This window comes from Equus quagga, chromosome 10, assembly GCF_021613505.1.
Source record: "Equus quagga isolate Etosha38 chromosome 10, UCLA_HA_Equagga_1.0, whole genome shotgun sequence".
In the NCBI taxonomy this organism is placed as follows: Eukaryota; Metazoa; Chordata; class Mammalia; order Perissodactyla; family Equidae; genus Equus; species Equus quagga.
Window position 1 is genome coordinate 92,094,503 of NC_060276.1, and position 20,314 is coordinate 92,114,816.

General features: G+C 38.9%; 1 protein-coding gene across 7 annotated transcripts in view; it reads right to left on the reverse strand.

The window, feature by feature from the left end:
- The window catches only part of SYTL5 (synaptotagmin like 5), a 261,691-nt gene that overhangs the window by 158,220 nt on the left and 83,157 nt on the right, over positions 1–20,314 (reverse strand). For 3 of the 7 annotated variants that reach the window (XM_046673686.1, XM_046673690.1, XM_046673689.1), the window contains exons 1-2: positions 16,428–16,542; positions 9,071–9,276 (exon numbers count right to left, since the gene is read on the reverse strand). The exons of 2 other annotated variants lie outside the window; for them this stretch is intronic. The gene's annotated coding sequence lies outside the window, so the exon portion shown is untranslated. Of the gene's footprint in view, positions 1–9,070; positions 9,277–16,427; positions 16,543–20,314 lie in introns of those variants that run through there. 2 more of the 7 variants (XM_046673684.1, XM_046673683.1) reach the window with 2 other exon arrangements.

The following is a 20,314-nucleotide window of genomic DNA, read 5'->3' on the forward strand; positions in this document are numbered from 1 at the left end:
CTAAGTGTCCTCATCATAAACACATACTTATATACATAAATAGGATGGGAGGAAACTTTTGAAGGCGATGGATATGTTTATGGCATTGATTGTGGTGATGGTTTCATGGGTATATACTTTCCTCCAAACTCATTAAGTTGTATACATTAAATGTGTACAGTTTTTTATATTTCAATCATACCTCAAGTTTGTTAAATTAAGATATTCAAGTTTTTGACCATTTTTAAGACTATCTTATAGAAAAATTAATATCTGTGTGTATGTGTGAGGATAATGTACAGATATTCATTGTAACATAACTATCAAGAGTGCAAATTTATGGGGCCGGCCCAGTGGCGCAGTGGTTAAGTTCAAATGTTCCACTTTGGCAGCCCAGGGTTTGCCGATTTGAATTCCAGGTGCAGACATGGCACCACTTGGCAAGCCATGCTGTGGTAGGTGTCCCACAAATAAAGTAGAGGAAGATGGGCATGGATGTTAGATCAGGGCCAGTCTTCCTCAGCAAAAAGAGGAGGATTGGCAGCAGATGTTAGCTCAGGGCTAATCTTCCTCAAAAATAAAAAGTGAAAATTTTGAAATAGCCTAAAGTTACAGCAATACCATGGCTCCACATTGAAATGAGGTATTTAAAAATATGTATTGATATGAAAATATTTAAGCTACATTGTTAGTGGAAAATACAAAGATATTCATGCTTTCAAGTGCATATGAGTCTAATGCAATGCAATCAATATATAATATATGTAAACACATAGGAAAAGGCACAGAATGATACATAGTGATCCCTTAATCATGTTGCCTATAGGGATGAGAGCTGGACTGTCAAGAGTTAGAGAAGAGATGAAAAGGAGTTTATTTCCATATTGGTTATTATTTTAGACATGTTCATATAATCATACATTATCTGTCTTTTAAAAATTTCAAGAAGCAATAAGGTATGGTGACTGACTAGAGTTGGAAGTAAAAGAGAGAAGCCAGAAATAATTTTAAGATTTCAGTCTTAGAAGAATACAGGTGACAATAGGGAAGTTGGGGAGATGTGCTGGTTTTGGTGGGCATTAATGGATTTTGGTTTCAGACATGTTGTGAATTAAGTGATATCACTCTGATCTTCAGCATCACAGTTTCCTGCCCCCATTCTTGCTTTCCTACATCAGATTCCTCCAAAAACACAAATTTGATAATTGCCACTCCCATGCTTAAAACCCTTCAGTGATTCTCTTTGCTCTTAAAAGTTCAAATTGTTTAATATTGTTTTAAAAACGCTTCATGATCTGGCTTTTGTCTACCCATCTCTCATGTATCTACTCTCTAACCACACTTGACACTTCATTTCTCTAAAGAAGCCATGATCTTTTTCACCTCCAAATCTTCCTACTTGCAAGACTCTGCCTGGAACACTCTCTCCTCCTCTCTTTATCTTCTAAGTATCCACAGGTATCTGCTGAAATGCCTGAATCTTAGTCTAGCTTAGGTATCTGCAATACGCTGAATAATGGCACCAAAAATGCTCATGTCCTAGTCAACAGAACCTTTGCAAATATGATTAAGTCAAAGATCTTCAGATGGGGCAATTATCCTGGATCATCCAGATGGGCCCAATGTAATCACAAGGGTCCTTACAAGAGGGAGGCGGTAGAGTTAAATTCATAAAAGGAGGTGTGATGACAGCAGTAGAGGTTGGAGTGATGGTCTTTGAATATGGAGGAACGGGACACAAGCTAAGGAATGCAGACAGCCCCTAGAAGCTGCAAAAGGCCAGGGAATAGATTCTCCCCTAGATCCTCCAGAAGAAATGCAATCCTGCCAACATCATGATTTTACCCTCATAAGACTGATTTCAGATTTCTAATGAATGAGATGAAAAATAAAACATTTGAGAAGCAATGCCTAAAATAAAAACTGGAATACATAGCATCTCATCTCAGGAGAGAACATTGGATCAGCGTGAAGTGACGCTCTATGCCAAAATGGAATGGGAGAAAGAAACTAAACTCTGGGCAAATGCTCGAGATGAAGAAATTGGACAATATTCCAGCTCAGTGGGAGCCACTGCAGTGCTAGTGGATTTAGAGTGGAATGTACCGCTGAAACCACTGTACATGACATTATGGTGGCCTCTTTATCATGGATGCCTTCTTCTAAACCTGTGATAGGTTCTATTTAATCAGTTAACCCTCTTCCAATAATTCTGTGTTACAGAATTTCATAAAACACTGCCACGTTTAGAATGGATGTATGCAGAATGAAGAGAAAAATATATGTCACTTAATTTTTTTAAAAAAATTTACCAGGGAGGGGCTGGCCCCATGGCTGAGCGGTTAAGTTCGTGCGTTCCGCTGCAGGCAGCCCAGTGTTTCATTGGTTCGAATCCTGGGCGCAGACAGGGCACTGCTCGTCAAACCATGCTGAGGGCAGGGTCCCACATGCCACAACTAAAAGGACCCACAACGAAGAATATACAACTATGTACCGGGGGGCTTTGGGGAGAAAAAGGAAAAAAAATAAAATCTTAAAAAAAAAAATTTACCAGGGAGAATATGAGGACAAGAGTAGGATCCATCATACAAAATGTAGGCAGAAGAGCAATGAACAGAGTTTCCTTGGAAACCTTCAATATAAGTGGAGCTTATTAGCTCCAAATATAACGTGTACCCCATTCCTTCGTGTTTCAGTTATCTGCTGCTCAGTAACAAACTACCCCAAAATTTAGTGGCTTAAAAAAAAATTTATCATTATCTCTTACAGTTTTGTGGGTTGACTGGGCCTAACTAGGAGGCACTCATTTTGGAGTCTTTTATGAGGCTGCAGTCAGATGGCAGCTGGGGCGGAAGTCATCTGAAGACTGGACTAGGAGGGATATTAAGGATGACGCATTCACATATCTGGCAGTTGATGTTAGCTGTTGACTATAACACCCATATGTGGCTTCTCCCTCATGGTGGTCTCAGGGTAGTCACACTTTTTACATGTCAGCTTCCTTACCCCAGAGAAGTGTTCCAGGATGTCCAAGCAGAAGCCGCAAGACATCTTAAGACTTACCTTTGGAAGTCCCAGAACATTACTTCTGCCATGTTTTACTTGTCAAGCGAATCACTAAAGTCATCCCAGATTTAAGGAGGTGAATTAGATTCTAATGGAAGGGGAGCAGTAAAGAATTTGTGGCCCTTTTAATTTACCACATCTCACTTCCTAATACATAGGATGTATAAGTTTGTGGTTACCAGGAAGTCTGTAGATCAAGGGTCATGCATTCTTCCACTCTTTGATGGGAATTAAAAAATTGCATGTGTTCCATGATTCCCTATTTATTACTGGGTCAGTGCAAGCATAGGCACTTTTAGCTACACAGAGAAGTTAGCAGGGTTTCAAATGCTCAGCTGTTAAAAGAATACAAGAGTACACACGCAGATGCACAAATCAGAGGAATGGTAGCACAGTTAGCAGAAGTGCAAATTATTTGAGACTCTTCTATAAATGAACAGTATCGAGGGTACTGGGGGGTATTGGGAGAAACTGGTCCCATGGGTTCCAGGGACTCACGAAAGGGTAATAGAACAAGAAACGATAATGTTCTCAAGGCAGGGCCTGGCAAGTGAAACTAAAGGCTCCTCAAAGGATTTCTGCAAGACTTGTGGATGCTTCATTATTCGCAACAGAGATCCAAAAACCTTTTTGAGGGATAGCTGATACTTTAAACAATCAATTAGGACCCCGAAAAAATATACATATGTTCTAACAGACAAAGGGAGGTAATTTCAGGGGTTCATAAACTGCGGCCACCCAAAGATTTTCTAGTCCACATGGTAAGCACTGCTAATACAAAGCCCTCGGAATCAAAGGCTGGCTCTGTGTACCCTCTCAGAGTTGGTGTTGGAAAAAATGTGGGGCTTTGGAAACTAATAGAACGAATTCTACTCCCTGAGGGAATAACATGGACAAGCTACTCTAAGTTTTTACACCTCAGTTTATTCATCCATAAAATGGGAATATTAATATCCACTTCTTGGTTTGCTGTGAATATGAAAATAAATTAATGTATACAAAGTGCCTAGCGCAATATTTGGCACATAATAGATGCTCAAAACATTTTAGACCAGCCCCCTCCATCCTTTTTGTTCTTACACTGAAGGAATATGTCATTAAAAGAGATCAGTCAAAAACAGACCTCTATTCCCTTTGATTCACAAAATACCCAAAGGTCTCTCTCTGGCTTCCTAGACCTTCTATTAAGAACTTACAAACTTCTTAGCAATTGCTTCTAAACTCCACAATTTTTATTAATAAGATTTTTAATAATGCTAAGATTCTTTTATATATGATGACATGCTGGAAGACTCATAATAAGAAGGTAAATGGAAAAAAATCAGGATATAAAACTACTTCTACAGTATGGTTCCAATTGTGTTGAAGGAAGTACAGACACACCTAAATATTACAGAAAAAACAATGGGAGGAAATAAGTCAAAATATTAAGTCTATATCTGGGTGGTTATATTATGGTTGTATTTTAATTTCTTTATAATTGTCTTTATTTCCATGTTTCTGCAATGAATACACATTACTCACAAAATTAGTAAAGAAAAATACAGCAAATGTCTTTGCTGTCAAAAGTATATTCTAGCCACATTAGCTCAGCTTCATATGCCATGATACACAATGCATGTATCCACTGATTATCATGCTTGACTACTGAACAGGAAAAAACATCAGTAGTAGAGTGATAGAGGCTTGTGGTTAATTCATGTATTTTTAAATTAATGTTTAATTCACTAAGGCATGTTCATTCTGGCAAAAATAAAACCAAAGAATAAACAGAATGTGTTAGAGAACACATAAATGTTTATGCAACAACCATATATAAAACCATGTGTCAGAAACTGCTACCTCTAGGGGCCTCATAGATGAAGAAAGCATGGGCTCTGTTCTCAAGGAGTTTGTCTACTTTCTAGTGGAAACAGACATAAATATAAAAAGCCACAGTCTTATAAATGCCAACTTGGCTGTGAGAACACTAAACAAATAGGAAGAGGAAAGAGGTCGTTCTAGGATGTGAAGACAGTAAATGTGAAAAGTCACAAGGACACATGATTAGTCCAGGGACTAGGGAATAATCCCAGGGCTGGGGTCTGAGTTAATGGTGGAGAGGTGAGAGGAGGAGGGTGCCAGCCAGGAAGGAATTTGGTATCCAAATAAAGCATGTGGACTTTATCCAGTGTTTTTCAAACTGTGTCTTTGGGAATGGTTTCTTAGGAAACACAGCAAGGCAGGATGAGAGGCCAAGCCTGTGGCGCCGACCCCTGCTTCAAACGGAGCAGTTCTGCTTTTATCTGTTCTATAAGTTGGATTTCCCGGACAGATTTTATTTGAACAGTTTCATGACCTTAAAAAGCCTGAAAACTGCTCCCACGCCATCAAGCTGTTGAATGCTTTTAAGCCAAGGAATAGCACAGTCAGCTTTCTATTTTAGATTCGTGTTTTGAAAGACATGAGCACTTAGTGATCGTGTGAAGGCGAGGGTAGAGGTTATGCAGACAATGAGGAAGCTCTTCCAGGAGCACCAGAGAGAGTAGGAACTGAAGCTGTAGTAGTGGGAAAGGAACTAAGGGTGAGTTTTTTTTTTTAGATATTTGGGAATGATCTCAATAAGATCCAGTTACCAACTAGATGAGAGCGGTAAGGAAAAGGCGAGAGAGTGACTCTGAGGTTTCCAGCACAGGGAACTGCAAAGGTTCTAAAATTTTAGTGTACATACGAAGTACCTATGGAGTTCGTTCAAAAATAGATTCCTGAGGCTCCATCTCCAGAATTCTGATTCAATAGGACTGGGGTGAAGCCTAGGAATGTTGATGGCAATACTATTAACAGAGATAGAGAAGACAAGACAAAGAAGTTTGGGAGAAAAAAAAAAAACCAATTAATTGAAATTTGGACATGTTGAGGTCTAGGACTTACGAGGCAAGCATCAACAAAGATCTATCTGTCCAGAAGGGCATTTGGAACATGGAAGTAAAGTTTATCTACACGAGAATTCTACACGAGAGGCATTTAATTGGGAATCATTGGTGCCTACATGGTGGCAAAAGTTATGCAAGTGAGAACACAGAGGAAGAGAAGAGGGCCAAGAATAGGACCATGAGGAACAACAATTTTTAAAGAAGGGACAAAAGAACTAATGAGCTGATGAAAGAAACTGAGGAGAGAGAATCAACAGAGTGGGAGACACAGTTGAGTCTAATGAATTAGGAGTCAAGGATATCACTCAGTCGATGTAAGCCACCATTAAGTTCAGATTTCAATTAACCAATCAAGTAATCTGTTGCCAATACCTCCAGCTGCGAGAAGTACCACACTAACTCCAGGATCTCTGGAAAATACACCATGTCAATAAATTCAGCCCACTCCAGCGTTATAGCATATCTTACTTGGCCTAATGCCCCAGTTTCTAATACTAGAAACTAATAAATCTTGCAATTATTTTGGTGTATAATCTAATTCCTTCAAGGTCATATTTTGTACTTGTCCCCCTGGAGCATGCTAAAATCTGACCACAGTTATGGGCCTTGTAGTAACAAGGATTATTTGGTGTGGGTGTTAAGAATGGACAATCTGGGGCCAGCCAGGTGGTGCAGCAGTTAAGTTGGCACGTTCAGTGGCCCGGGGTTCACCAGTTTGGATCCCAGGTGCGGACATGGCACCACTTGGCAAGCCATGCTGTGGAAGGCATCCTGCATATGAAGTAGAGGAAGATGGGCATGGATGTTAGCTCAGGGCCAGTCTTCCTCAGCAAAAAGAGGAGGTTTGGCAGCAGATGTTAGCTCAGGGCTAAACTTCCTCAAAAAAAAAAAAAAAAAAAAGAAGAACAGACAATCACTTGCATCAAAAAAAATATATAGGGGCTGGCCCCATGGTTGAGTGGTTAAGTTCATGTGCTCTGCTTTGGCAGTCCAGGGTTTCCCCAGTTCAGATCCTGGACATGGACATGGCATCACTCATCAGGCCATGCTGAAGCAGCATCCCACGTAGCAGAGTTGGAAGGACCCACAACTAGAATATACAACTATGCACTCGGGGGCTTTGGGGAGAAGAAGAAGAAGAAAAAAACAGATTGGCACTTGAGCTAACGTCTGTTGCCAATCTTAAAATATATATATATATATAGACAGATAGCCTAAAAAGTTAGAGATCCAAAGTTGTCATTGACCAAAACCATAAGAAAGAATAGTTCAAGATAGACATCTGAGAGGAAGCTCTACAACAGAGGTTATGGTGCAGGAGACCACTGGAGGCCTGGAGAATTTCGACGAGTTACACATGTTCTAGCAGGAGGGTAGTGCAGATCCTTTTCACAGGAGCTAAAGTAAGCTAGTGTTGGAAAATAAGCAGAAATGTCTTCATACATACAAAATGCATGGTCAGAGAGCTCTTGCAAGTTCAGAGCCCTAAACACCTGAAGTGCTAACTGGCTTGAAGGCTGGTCCAAGAAGATATAACATTCTACTCCTAAGTTCAGCTAACTGCCATCCACCCCCAATTAACCATGCTCTCTGTATGCGTAAACTACTCCTAGGGAATCTTGCTTCCAAAGTTTGACTGATGTGACCTAGCTGAGAAGACACTAGGTCCTTTGTGGAAACCCATCCATGCTATTCAGGCCAACTCCCCCTCCCGCAGCTGAGGTCCTCAGTCCATGCTTTCAGGAGCCTTAGCAGTTCCTTTTGATCCTCAAAGAAACTCTCTGAGGTGGGTATTATCATTATTAGCTGCACTTTCCACAAAAGGAAACTGAGGTTAAGTAGCTTAACTTCCATAACACAGTAAGTGGCAAAGCTGGGATTTCAACTCAGAGCTTCCTGACTCCAAAACCTGGAGTCCTTGTAATTCTCTACACGAGCTGTCCACTGGAAACCCATGGGACATTTTAAAAGTACAATTCTTTGAGGTTTTTTTTTTTTAAACAGATTTATTGAGATATAAGACACATACCATACAGTCCACCTATTTGTAGTGTACAATTCAATGATTTTTTAGTATATTCACAATTTGAACACCATCACCACAATCTACTTTTAAAACATTTTTGTCCTGGGTAGGCCTGGCCACAAAGTCCCTAGGGTCTTAACTTCAGGACCACAGACCCTGTAGGAGTTCTCAAATGGACTTCAAATGGTTTGCGAACCTTTTCTAGGATTCAGAGCTTTTATTATCTCCTCTGAAGGAATCAAGATGCAGCTCAGATAGTATTAAGAAACTCTAGACCAGTGTGTTCATAAACTTTAGGGTGCACACAAATCACGGGGGGCTCTTGTTAAAATTCAGATTCAGAGACTGGCCCTGTGGCTCAGTGGTTAAAGTTCCACATGCTCCACTTTGGCAGCCTGGTTTCACAGGTTTGGATCCTAGACACGGACCACTCTGCCATGCTATGGAGGCATCCCACATACAAAAAGTAGAGGAAGATTGGCACAGATGTTAGCTCAGGGTGAATCTTCCTCACACAAAAAAATAAAAGTAAAAAAATTCAGGTTCAAATTTAGCAGGTCTGAGATGCGGTTGGATCTACTATCATCAATTTTGATTTTAAGAATACCACCATTGGGGCTGGCCCCGTGGCCGAGTGGTTGGGTTCGCTCACTCCGCTGCAGGCAGCCCAGTGTTTCATTGGTTCGGGTCCTGGGCGAGGACATGGCACTGCTGATCGAACCATGCTGGGGCAGCGTCCCACATGCCACAACTGGGGGGACCCATGACAGAGAATGTACAGCTATGTACTGGGGGGCTTTGGGGAGAAAAAGGAAAAAATAAAATCTCTAAAAAAAAAAAAGAATTCTAACATTAGACCCCAATTAAGTGAAAAGTTATCTGCCTAAAATCCCATTCTTCCCAGTAGATCTGTGTTACAAAAAAACACAAAAAAGAAAAAACTGTACTCAATCCTTATTGTTATATTTTGAATTTTGTCAATGAAATATTTGCGGACATTTGTTTTCTGTCTTCTTATCTAAGTATATACAAAATAGTCATGATTTTGCCTCTTGGACAAAAAGGCTTAAAATATTTACTGACTTACCCTTAATAGGAAGTTTGTCAACCCCCAGTGTAGACCATGGTATAAGACCACCTTGGAGGAACGTAAGTGTTGTCCATCCTACTCTCCACAGCTCCTTGCTGCATTTGGCAGACGTGGCATTAGCAATCAGATTGATAGCAATCCCAACTAAGTATGAGAGACAGATCAGTAAAAGCTTTGTAGACACCAGCACTGATTGGGTGAGCCTGTGAACCAGGGAGAAAGGTAGAAAGGTAGAAAGGTAGAAATTGTGGCAGCAGGAACAAATTTCCCAGGGAGATACCTTTAGAAGTTACTTAACTTGACCAAGGTAACCCCGGCACAAAGCAGGCACTCTAGTTCACATCTAGGCTCTGAAATCTGTTAGCTGCGGGATCTTGGAGACACGACTGAACCTCTGTACGCCTTGGTTACATGGAAAGCACTTGAACAGTCCAAGGATGGGCAGTTACTATTATTATTAGTGGCAGTATTGGACCTATATTTCAAGTTTGCTGGCCCAGGTCAAGACTTCTCCAAATATAATCAATCAAATATGACCACTGAATTTTATCTTCATTGTTCAGGAACCTACTCTGTAAATCTGAGTGGTCCTCATATTTAGATATATCCTGTTGTGCTTAAGCATAAAGCCAAACACATCACTACCACTCACAAGGACAATGAGAGAGACAAATGGGAATTTGAAAGAAAATCAATAGCTGTTTGGTTTGTTGCGTAGAACTGACTTAGAAATAACCTTCCTGTATTTGGAGCTCAAATTCAGTAATAGTCAACAAAACTAGACAACAGCTGTGAATGGCTTGAAGCAGGTTAAAGTCTTCCTTCTTGACACAGCTGATGCAAACAGAACATCCCAGTCTTTTTCCCCCCGATATTACTGACTGAACTTCCTTGTAGTTAATTTCCCTGTGCTAGCCTCTCAACTAGAGGGCAGTGATTCTTTGTCACAAAATGTGTTTTAACATATATCTATTTTAGTCAAAATATGCAACTCAATTGTACATCTGTCTGTAGACTCAGACATCTTTGAATATAACATTATTTGTTGAAAATTGGAAAAAATGCCTATTTTGCATTAGGTCCCTACTGCTTTGTTTGAAAACTCATCCTTGATATCATATTACTTGATTTAAATGAAATTAATTTCAAAAGTTTTTTCTTTTTTTTTTTGAGGAAGATTAGCCCTGAGCTAACATCTGCCACCAATCTTCCTCTTTTTGCTGAGGAAGACTGGCCCTGAGCTAACATCCGTGCCCATCTTCCTCTACTTTATATGTGGGACGCCTACCACAGAATGGCTTGACAAGTGGTGCCATGTCCGCACCCAGGATCCGAACCGGCGAACCCCAGGCCGCCGAAGTGGAATGTGTGCACTTCACTGCTGCACCACCCGGCCAGCCCCAATTTTAAAAATTTTAATCATATACTAATTTTAATGTAATTTCATGTCAAGAAGACTAAAAATGATTGCAGTCTGTACATAGCTCTTGGAAGGATATATCAACGGAATGGTCTACACTCTGATATTGAATTAAATAAATATGTTTGATATGATCTCTCTTGGTCTGTGTTTACCAAGTGAGCTGCTGTTGACCTTTCATTTTTACAATCCAGATAAAAATATGTTTAGATTTAAAGTCTATTTTTGAACTCTGGAACACCACTATTTGACGGCTCTGTTTCAAGTATATTTGTCTACACACACACACACCCACCTTCCACCCCATCTCAACTATATTTTCTGGTAAAATTTACCACTCCCATTCTTAGCATACACTATCAATGTTATGTGATTTAAAAAATTATATTGTTTGGTCTTAAGGATTTTACTTGCTTTAAAATTAAACCTATTTTAGAGTTGCTTTTCTATTCATTTTCTTAATTTCCCTTCAAGTCTTGATGCTCTCCTGGAAATATTTTCTGATTGCACAACATCAAAATGAAAATGCCACTGAAATCTATTTACATAAGCCACAAACCCTTAAATGAACTGGACATGTTCCTAATGTAGGAACAGAGTGTTTCCTGGTATTCAGTTAGAAAGATTAAATTGAATTAGCCTGGATAAGTCAACTGTTACAAGGACTGGAAACTGCTAAATTAAACTTTAACAAGAGTTACAAATGGTACTATGCCTACTTGGAAATGAATAAGGTTATTAAGCGGTTCAGTGAAGATAAGTCTGATTTTAATATTTTTATTCAGTGAAGAAGAAAATGAAGTAAAAGCTGATTAAATTATTTTTAGTGGATAATGCTTAAAGTAAAAAAATAATAAGGCGAGGGAACATTTTAATGAAGAAGTAGTTCAATTAGGAAACAGAAATAAAACAGCCAGTCCAAATATTGAGCCTAAACTTTTGAAACATTAGCAAAAACAAAGATGAAAACTAACACATACTCAAGAGAATATCCCCATGGCCGGAAGCAATAGGTACAGTGCAAAGTAGCTGCTAGTTTACAGAATAAGATACTGTCTAGGAAATAGAGTGCATCACTATTTGGGACCTTTGATGATCACATACAGAATCACGCATGAGAAAAATCAGACTCTTCTTGTACAGACCTGGGACTACTTAGTATAAATCTTAAGTAATTTCTACATATGATGAAAAACTATCAAACATTTAATGCCAGTTGTCAAGGAAAGCTGGAGCTGCAACATTTAACAGCCGCCCAGCACCCCAGAGCCTGACCTCTTAACCAGACTCTAGAGCACAGAGGTGCCGAGAGGATAGGGCTCAGTGGTTGAGAATATGGGCTCTGGTGCTGAGCTGCTTGGGTTGGAACCTGGTTCAATTATCCATTAATTATGCATGAGCTCTATGATCCTAAGTTTATTCTTATCTAAATGGGATGATGATATCTATCTTATGAGGTTCTTGTGAAGATTAAACAATTTAAATCATTTATGATAACCCCCATAATATTTTAAGTATCATTATTTGCCCTTTCTTAACATGAAAAAAAAAAAACCCTCATCCAAAGTGAAGCGCTGTGTGTTAGTAAAAATACATAGTCTGGGCAATGATACTATAAATTGAGAGGAATAGAACGTCTGAGGTCCCTTGCACTCTAAAATGCTATAAGCCTACCCTCGGGAAAGAAAGAGACTTCCTGAATACAGAAGATAGTTAAGTCTGCTTTCTTAGCATTTGGACATTTGGATACTGATATTTTGATTCCATGACATACCAACATATTTCATGACTTTAAAGGGCAAACTACCATTCTTTTCTCTTTAACCAAAAGAAACAAAACAAAGCAAAACTGTATCTGAAAGACCCTTCTCCCCATCCTTGAGCCCCAAATCGTTGCTCAGAATATTCATGGCCCCTTGACGTGCATTTGCAGTTCTGCCCCAGATGGCGGGATCATTTTTGATCTGAATCATGAGGGATTCAGCCAGGTACAGGTATTCACTCTGTGGTTCTGTGTTCCCATCCTTGCTGCACCTGATCCTCACCTGATGGCTCAGTTCTACTAACTTGTTCCCACTTTGTACCCATACCCAACCCCACTGGCCCCCAGCGCTACTTCCACACTTATAGAGTACTTACTTTGTGCCAGGCACTGTTTTTAAGCATTTTATATCTATTAACCCTTGTAATCCTACAACACCCCTGTGAGTGCAAGCTATCATTACCCCCATGTTACAGATGAGAAACTCAGGAACAGAAAAGCTAACTAAATTTTCTCAATTTCTCACACAGCTGGTAAGTAGCAGAGCCAAGATCAAATTGAGGTAGTCTGGCTGCAGAGTCCATGCTCTCAACCCCTACACTAAACCACCTCGGTAGCCAAAACACAGGGCCTTAGTCCACGCTCCTGAGTTATTCTTATGTTAACATATCTTATTTTAATATTTATATAGTGCTTCATAGTTTAAAATGACTTCACCTCCATGGTCTTATTTGTTCCTTGCGACTACTGTATGAGATAGGATGAGTATGAGGAAACTGAGGTTCACAGAGAGAGAAACTGCACAGGAGGCAGCGAATGGTAGAATCAACACCTAAACCCGGGTCTTAAAGCCTATGTTCTTTCCACAGCTCCCATGATTCTCTTCCTGAGGCCTATAAAAAGAAGATATCCATGAGATATGGACTTTCTGGATATGGATTTTCTGATGGAGGTGGGGTCTGACCAAGACTTTGAATTCTAGGTAACTCTCAGACTGAGGGAGGAGAGGATGAGAAAATAAAGAATAAAAGAAAAAATAACAGGAAAAGTAGATGGGAAGAGATAGATGGTAGATATATTATCATAAAAGAAATGAAAGGACTTGATAGTGGTTTGGTTATTGACAGCAAATACAAAGAAGAAAAATGGCTTCTTTGTATATGGTTTCAAGTGTGAGAAACCAGGAGATCATCAATGCCATTGGCAGAAACATGGATGAAAGAGGAAGTAGTTTGACATGAAAGATACTGAATTTGGCTACAACAATGATGAATATCCGGTGACAGTTGAACATACAAGTGGGAAAATGTATAGTAGATGGAAATGGATATCTTGGAAGCATCCACTTAGAGGTGATATTTAAAACTATGGTTTGAGGAGAAGTCACAGGCAAAGAAAAGAAGTAATAGATTATGCGTCAAATGCTAAACCTTTGGGGGAAACCAACACTTAGGGAAGGGAAGAGAAGGAGACAAGAGGTAAAGTGGTAGAAAAGTAGTTGGATAGATAATATGGAGTCGTGGATATAACAAGGAAGGAGAAAACTCGAGAAGTAGGAAGTGATCATGAATGTCACATAAAGCAAAGGAGTCAAATAGAATGAGAATTTGGAAAAGTATCCTTGACAGCACTTATCACAATTGAAATAAATGATTTGGGAAAATTAATACCTTCCTTAACTAGACTGGAGGTACATAAAGTCAGACTGTTTCCTACTGTAACTTTAGTGCCTAGCAGTGCCCGACGCATAGCCGTCACTAAGTATTTACTGAATGGATGAATGAATAAATGTAATTAGATTTCCTAACAGCACCACGAGTGACCCTTGGAAGTACAGTGTCAATAAAGCGATGGAGGCAGATGTCATGTCCTAGGGGAATTTAAAGAAAGTGGGGTTATAAAAGAGAGAAAGAGGGTAGTTGAGGCAGACATTACTGCCTCGTAGAGATGTGTTTTCCTGAAAGGAGAGAGAATCCAGATCAAGTGAATTTCCTATCCTAGTGCACTGTATATTTATCAGATTTTGTACCTCTAAGAGCTCTGCCTGACTCCCAGACGGTCTTCCAGAACTTAAGGTAGCCACTACAGTTGCCAACTCCACAAGTGATGGAAACAATGGGACCACCTACTTACTCACTGCTATCTTCAGTAGAATCAGAAGTCCACGGGCTAGGCATGATGAAGATATGGCAAAAGCATGGTAAGGAAAGAGAGGTCAAAAGAAATGATGATACTACCCACAGAAAGACATAGCCGTGAATGGAACCAAGTTGGAGAGAAGTTAACAAGTCCTGTGAGGGGCCTGCCTGGTGGTGTAGCAGTTAAGTTCGTGCACTCCACTTCAGCGGCCCAGGGTTTGCCAGTTTGGATCCCAGGCGCAGACCTAGCACCGCTTATAAAGCCATGTTGTGGCAGGCGTCCCACATATAAAATAGAGGAAGATGGGCATGGATGTTAGCTCAGGGCCAATCTTCCTCAGCAAAAAGAGGAGGGCTGGCAGCAGATGCTAACTCAGGGCTAATCTTCCTCAAAATAAAAGTTCCTGTGAAATCATCCAAAATGTATGAATGTGTGTGTGTGGGGGGGGTGAATGTGTGAGAGCGAGAGCACATAAACAAGCAACATATGGGATGTACAAAAACATAGGTACAAGCAAATTCTAAATAGAAAATATTAAAGATGATTAGCTAAGTGTTTACATATGCTGGCAAAACAGTCATCACATATGCCATTCTCTAACAGAGCTTAGGTAAGACAAGCTGCTCGTTTCACATATTAAAGTTGCATTCCCTTTTCCTTTTCTTAACATACTAAATAATTAAAAGAAAATAGTTACAACAAAAGTACTAAATGTGCCTCCAGGACACAAAGAGGTAGAAATCATTATTTTATTGTTTTATTCCCAAATCTATTAGAAGACTTTATCAAACCTGAATAAATGGAAAGACAACACAGCTAATTCCCAAACTTAGGCTGGCAGAGAATTTCAGAAAATCATAAGAATCAAATCATAGAATAAACATGATTTGACAACAAAAAGACATTTTCTCACCTTTTATCTGTTTCCTGATATTAAGCTGCCCATATGTAAATATACAGGTATATGTGTGTATGTGTGTATATATATATTCAAGGATTTAGGGATCTATTTAAGGATTTCACTAGGGCCCAGTTGAATGTCTTCATGCACATAAGTCATGGGGTATAAATTATAAGAGTCTTGTGTTTGAGCTGTTGTCTAAATAACACATGAAAAACTTATTACAAAGTGAAAAAATTAAATGCTCAATTCCTGACATATTAAGACACTTTAAGAAGACTAAGATTTAAGTAATATTTTAAATACATTATCATATAGAAGTAATATTTTCTACTCATAATTTTGAATGCTTTAAATAGAAGACATTTTTCTCCAAGTATATAATTCGATATGTTATGTTGCAGAATGTATTTTTCACTTAAATGAGGAAGATGGCGTTGCTAATTAAAACAATCCATATTCAGGAGAAATTTTTCAAAACCTGATGCATCTTTCTAGTGTATATGCATATTCAGCCAGTATCTCATCTCCTCATGGTGTTAAAAACATCACATTCATGTCGAAACTATTCCAGGGTTTTCAGACATTAACGATCCTTCTAACAATCCTTAGATACTGGATATCTAACCGTATCAAGAACAGGACTGAATGCAAAAAACAATTCAACAATGCTAAATAAAACATCTGAGTTTTCTAACAATGAAAGAAATTCAGAGGGAACAGACTGCTATCTTATACATAGAGGTATGAGAAGTTTTTGGCAAAATGACACAGTCCTGCTGTGAACTTGATTTTTTTTTATGCCACTAGGATACATATTTGCTCCTGGAGATAGTCATTGTTCAGTGGGCTCTAGTGCAAGGTTTCACTCTGGAGATTAAATTAAGCGCTAATAACAAGAAGATATTATATTTCCCTCCTCAATCTATCAAACTTATATAGCAGCCCAATAGCTAAAATGTGCCTTCTGTATATATTCCTTTCTTTCTCCTTTTATTGTAAAATCCCATATCAAATGGTGGAAGGAGTCATTCATTTCTTGACAAGCAAACCCCACCTCCTAAACACACGAAAATACAAAAATCAAGAGAGCAGACGTCACACTGAAGCCCCCTAAACACATGATTCTTACCTCAATCTGATGGTTAGAAGAACATTTTTGGAGGCTCACTTTTCTTTCAGACAAACTGTAGAATGCTGGATTACTTGCCCCTTCTGAAGTACTAGGAGCAGGAACTTGAAAAACCAGCCTCTCGTGTTCCCACAATCTATTTACACACTGAACACACCCAGCAGCTCAGAGTAATGTTTATCTGTGGTGGACAGCTATTCTAAGAAGCAGGCAGTGTCTCCACTTTCATAAAGGAATGCCTCTGTTCAGCAGGGGAAAGGTACTAGCTATTTCATCCTCTAAAGCACATTTAGGAAATTTCTGGACGTGAGAGATTTTAAATCAGTATTTTAAAGGTGATTCATCCTTTTAATGTTTTATTCCTGAAAAACTCTTTCCTTAAAGGATCTGAGGAAAAGTATATCTGATGACAACAGCTGACACATATGTGCCAGGTATAATTCCAAGTGCTCATTTCCCATAACTTTCAAAACTTATTAGGTATGAACTACTATCAACCCCATATTACAGATGCGCAAACTAAGTGGTTTGCCCATAGTTACCCAATTAATAAATGGTAGAGCCAGAAGTTAAACCCAGGCACTCCAGCACCACAGTCCATGGTATCTAACCATGACACTGCATGATGCATCCTGGGGCAAAATTCCTCTCCATTTGTGAACTTGTGAAACTAGAGAACAAGTTATCTACTCTCAAAATACAATGGTGGGACAGGCATAGAATAATAGTTATGGATGTCCTGATTCCACATGGGAGAATAAGGATAGAAGAGTCACCAGCCCCAAACAATTCCGAAACCCCACCAGCAAGTTCCATTAGGTTTCAAGGCCTACAAATAATCCTCTATGGCTTGAAGCTCTGCCCTCAGCCTGTGGTTCAACCCTTTGAGACAGAGCCTCCATCCTAGGGTCTGTGACTGACCTGTGGGCACATTTCAATGTTACTGAACAATATTCTTATGTCTGTTCTTTGTATTTTCCTTTAAAATGGTTATAACACCTGCTGGTTCTCTCACGAGTTAAGTCAAATCTTTTAACATGTGTTCATTTCATATCTGTATGAACTTAATGGTTTTATCTTGTCTGAAAATTATCTTTTAATTATCTTAGAGGTCAAACCAAAATGCCCACTACATTAGCCTACCAGAGTCAGGTAAATTTCAATGACAAAGAGCACCTCATGCAGAGTCTAAGCCCAGGCAAGTCTTGTCTTGGTGGTCCAGGTGAATCCAAAGCACCAATACAATGATGCTACTGCTTCTCTAGTTGTAATTTTCTGATCTACTAACTTAGTCTTTGTTTTATTTTGAATACATCATAGCCCATAAGTTATTCCCCATGGTTGGTATAAATGGATGGGAATTTGGTTTTAGAGTCAGACCATTTAGAGAGCTTTCTAAATGGATTCATGGTTTATAGAGATCTAATCTGTGCTGGATGAGACAACAGAGAATCTGGCTTGTCAGTCTTTTTGTTTTTTGGTTTGTTTTAGAGCTCAAGTAAATTAAGACTTGCATGCGCTCTGAGAGGAGAACAGCATTTTGATATCTGGACCGGTGAGTTTTTCTGTTTCTGTGTTTACTCCTAACCCATGGCACAACAGGCTCTATTTCTCTGCGCTTGTATGTCCACGTGTCTGTAATTAAGAAATGCCCTCACCTCTGATCGTGTGAGCATGTAATGGATTCCCTACTTCTGGATGATATTAGTATATTAGATCATAAAATCTCTGAATTTAATGAAGCTCTGTTCTGATTGGCATATTTAATAAATAATTGATTATATAAATGGAATATTCTTTAAATTTCCTGAAAATAAAGAAGTTGAACAATGATACTTAAAAATGAACTAGATTTAAACAATATGTATTCTCCCAGAAACTGAATCACAACTATATTAAGAACGCAAACTCATAATTTGGGTAAACCTTTGGCAAACAAGTCTGGCTTAACAGTTTGGGTTTTGTAAAAATACTACGTCTTCTCTGATTTATCAGTATCAAGTATAAACATTTTTATGCTACCTGGGTATATTTTTCCTAAACTTATACAATTTTATTGACCAAATGAGCTAGAATTACTTCTACTAAAACTTAAAGATGTGAAAAACATAAATTTGTTTAAGCAAATCAAATTATTTTTTTGACGTTCTTGAATTTCTACAGTAATAAGATTTAATAGTATGTCAGCTTGAGAGCATTTCCAAAATCTTTAGATAAGTGAAAATCTTGGATGATATTACATTGAGTTAAGTACGGACGGGTAGATCATTTATAAGTAAGGTAAAACACTGAAACATTGATTACCAAGGATAGTTTTAGTTTATATACTTCTGCTTATTTGTACATGCTACAAACAGGCTACACCTTTGGGTCTGTCAACAAACGTGCTCATTTCTGCCACGTTGAGAAGCTGTATAAGGAATGCGTATGGCCGAATAAAGTTGGGTTAGGTATATGTATGAGCTACTCTGGTAAAGTCACAGACAGTACATAGTTACGGACATTAGTCTTCTTTGTGAAACAGAAGTGACTTTGCTTAAAAGTTATAATATATGTGAACGAGACTCTACTAGGGTCTCAACATTAAGGGCGAAAAAGAGAATGGTTTTTTCTTTTCTTTTCTTTTTTTTTTTTTTGAGGAAGATTAGCCCTGAGCTAACTGCTGCCAATCCTCCTCTTTTTGCTGAGGAAGACTGGCCCTGAGCTAACATGCGTGCCCATCTTCCTCTACTTTATATGTGGGATGCCCACCTCAGCATGGCTTGCTAAGCAGTGCCATGTCCGCACCGGGGATCTGAACCAGCAAACCCCGGGCCGCCAAAGCGGAACGTGCGAACTTAACCGCTGCGCCACCAGGTCAGCCCCGAGAATGTTTCTGTTCTAAAGTAAAACAGCTTTTTGTTCCAGAATAGGAGAGAAGGTGCTGAAACACAAAACTGAGCATGTACAGAAAGCTCTAGAAGGTTCACGGAAATAGAATTTGAAAAGGAACATAAAAACCTGACTCAGTTTTCATGAGTTTATTCATAAGATTTTCAAAATGAGCTTGTAGTTAATTTAGTATCAAATATTATATCGAACACTGAACTCAGTCTGAGAATTTTACTTGCTCTTAGCAAAAAAGACCAAGTTTTGTTAGAGTATGGGTCTGCTCTTAATAAGAAATTGTAAAAGGTCACTCCTCAGCTGTATTAGTTTCCCGTGACTGCTCCAACAAATTACCACAACCTTTGATGGCTTTCAAAAGAATACATTTATTTGCTTATTTCTGAAGGTCAGAAGCTCGAAATCAGTTTCTCTAAGCTACCTTCTTTGTAATCTGCCCAAAAAAGCAGAGATTCTGTATCTTATCACAATAACTTTCTACACTTTCTTCTGACTTTATCATGACCCTGATTATTCTCTTTAAAATAAAAGAGACAAGGGCTGGCCCCGTGGCCGAGTGGTTAAGTTCGCGCACTCTGCTGCAGGTGGCCCAGTGTTTCCTTGGTTTGAATCCTGGGTGCGGACATGGCACTGCTCATCAAACCACGCTGAGGCGTCATTCCACATGCCACAACTAGAAGGACCCACAACGAAGAATATGCAACTATGTACCGGAGGGCTTTGGGGAGAAAAAGGAAAAAAATAAAATCTTAAAAAATAAAAATAAAAATAAAAAAATAAAAGAGACAATAAAAGTTACATAGTTTCTGAATGCTTATTTATTGTATTGCCATCTTGAGGGAAGGTAGCCAAGCTACAATCATTCACCCTCTCGAGTTTCCAGAATCCTATCTTAAGCACTCAAATGTCCTGGCGATTTTATTTTTGCCTTCCCCAAAATGATTCCTAAATGAAAAATGAAAATAACACTTAAAAATAAGTTTTGCACTTACAACTCTATT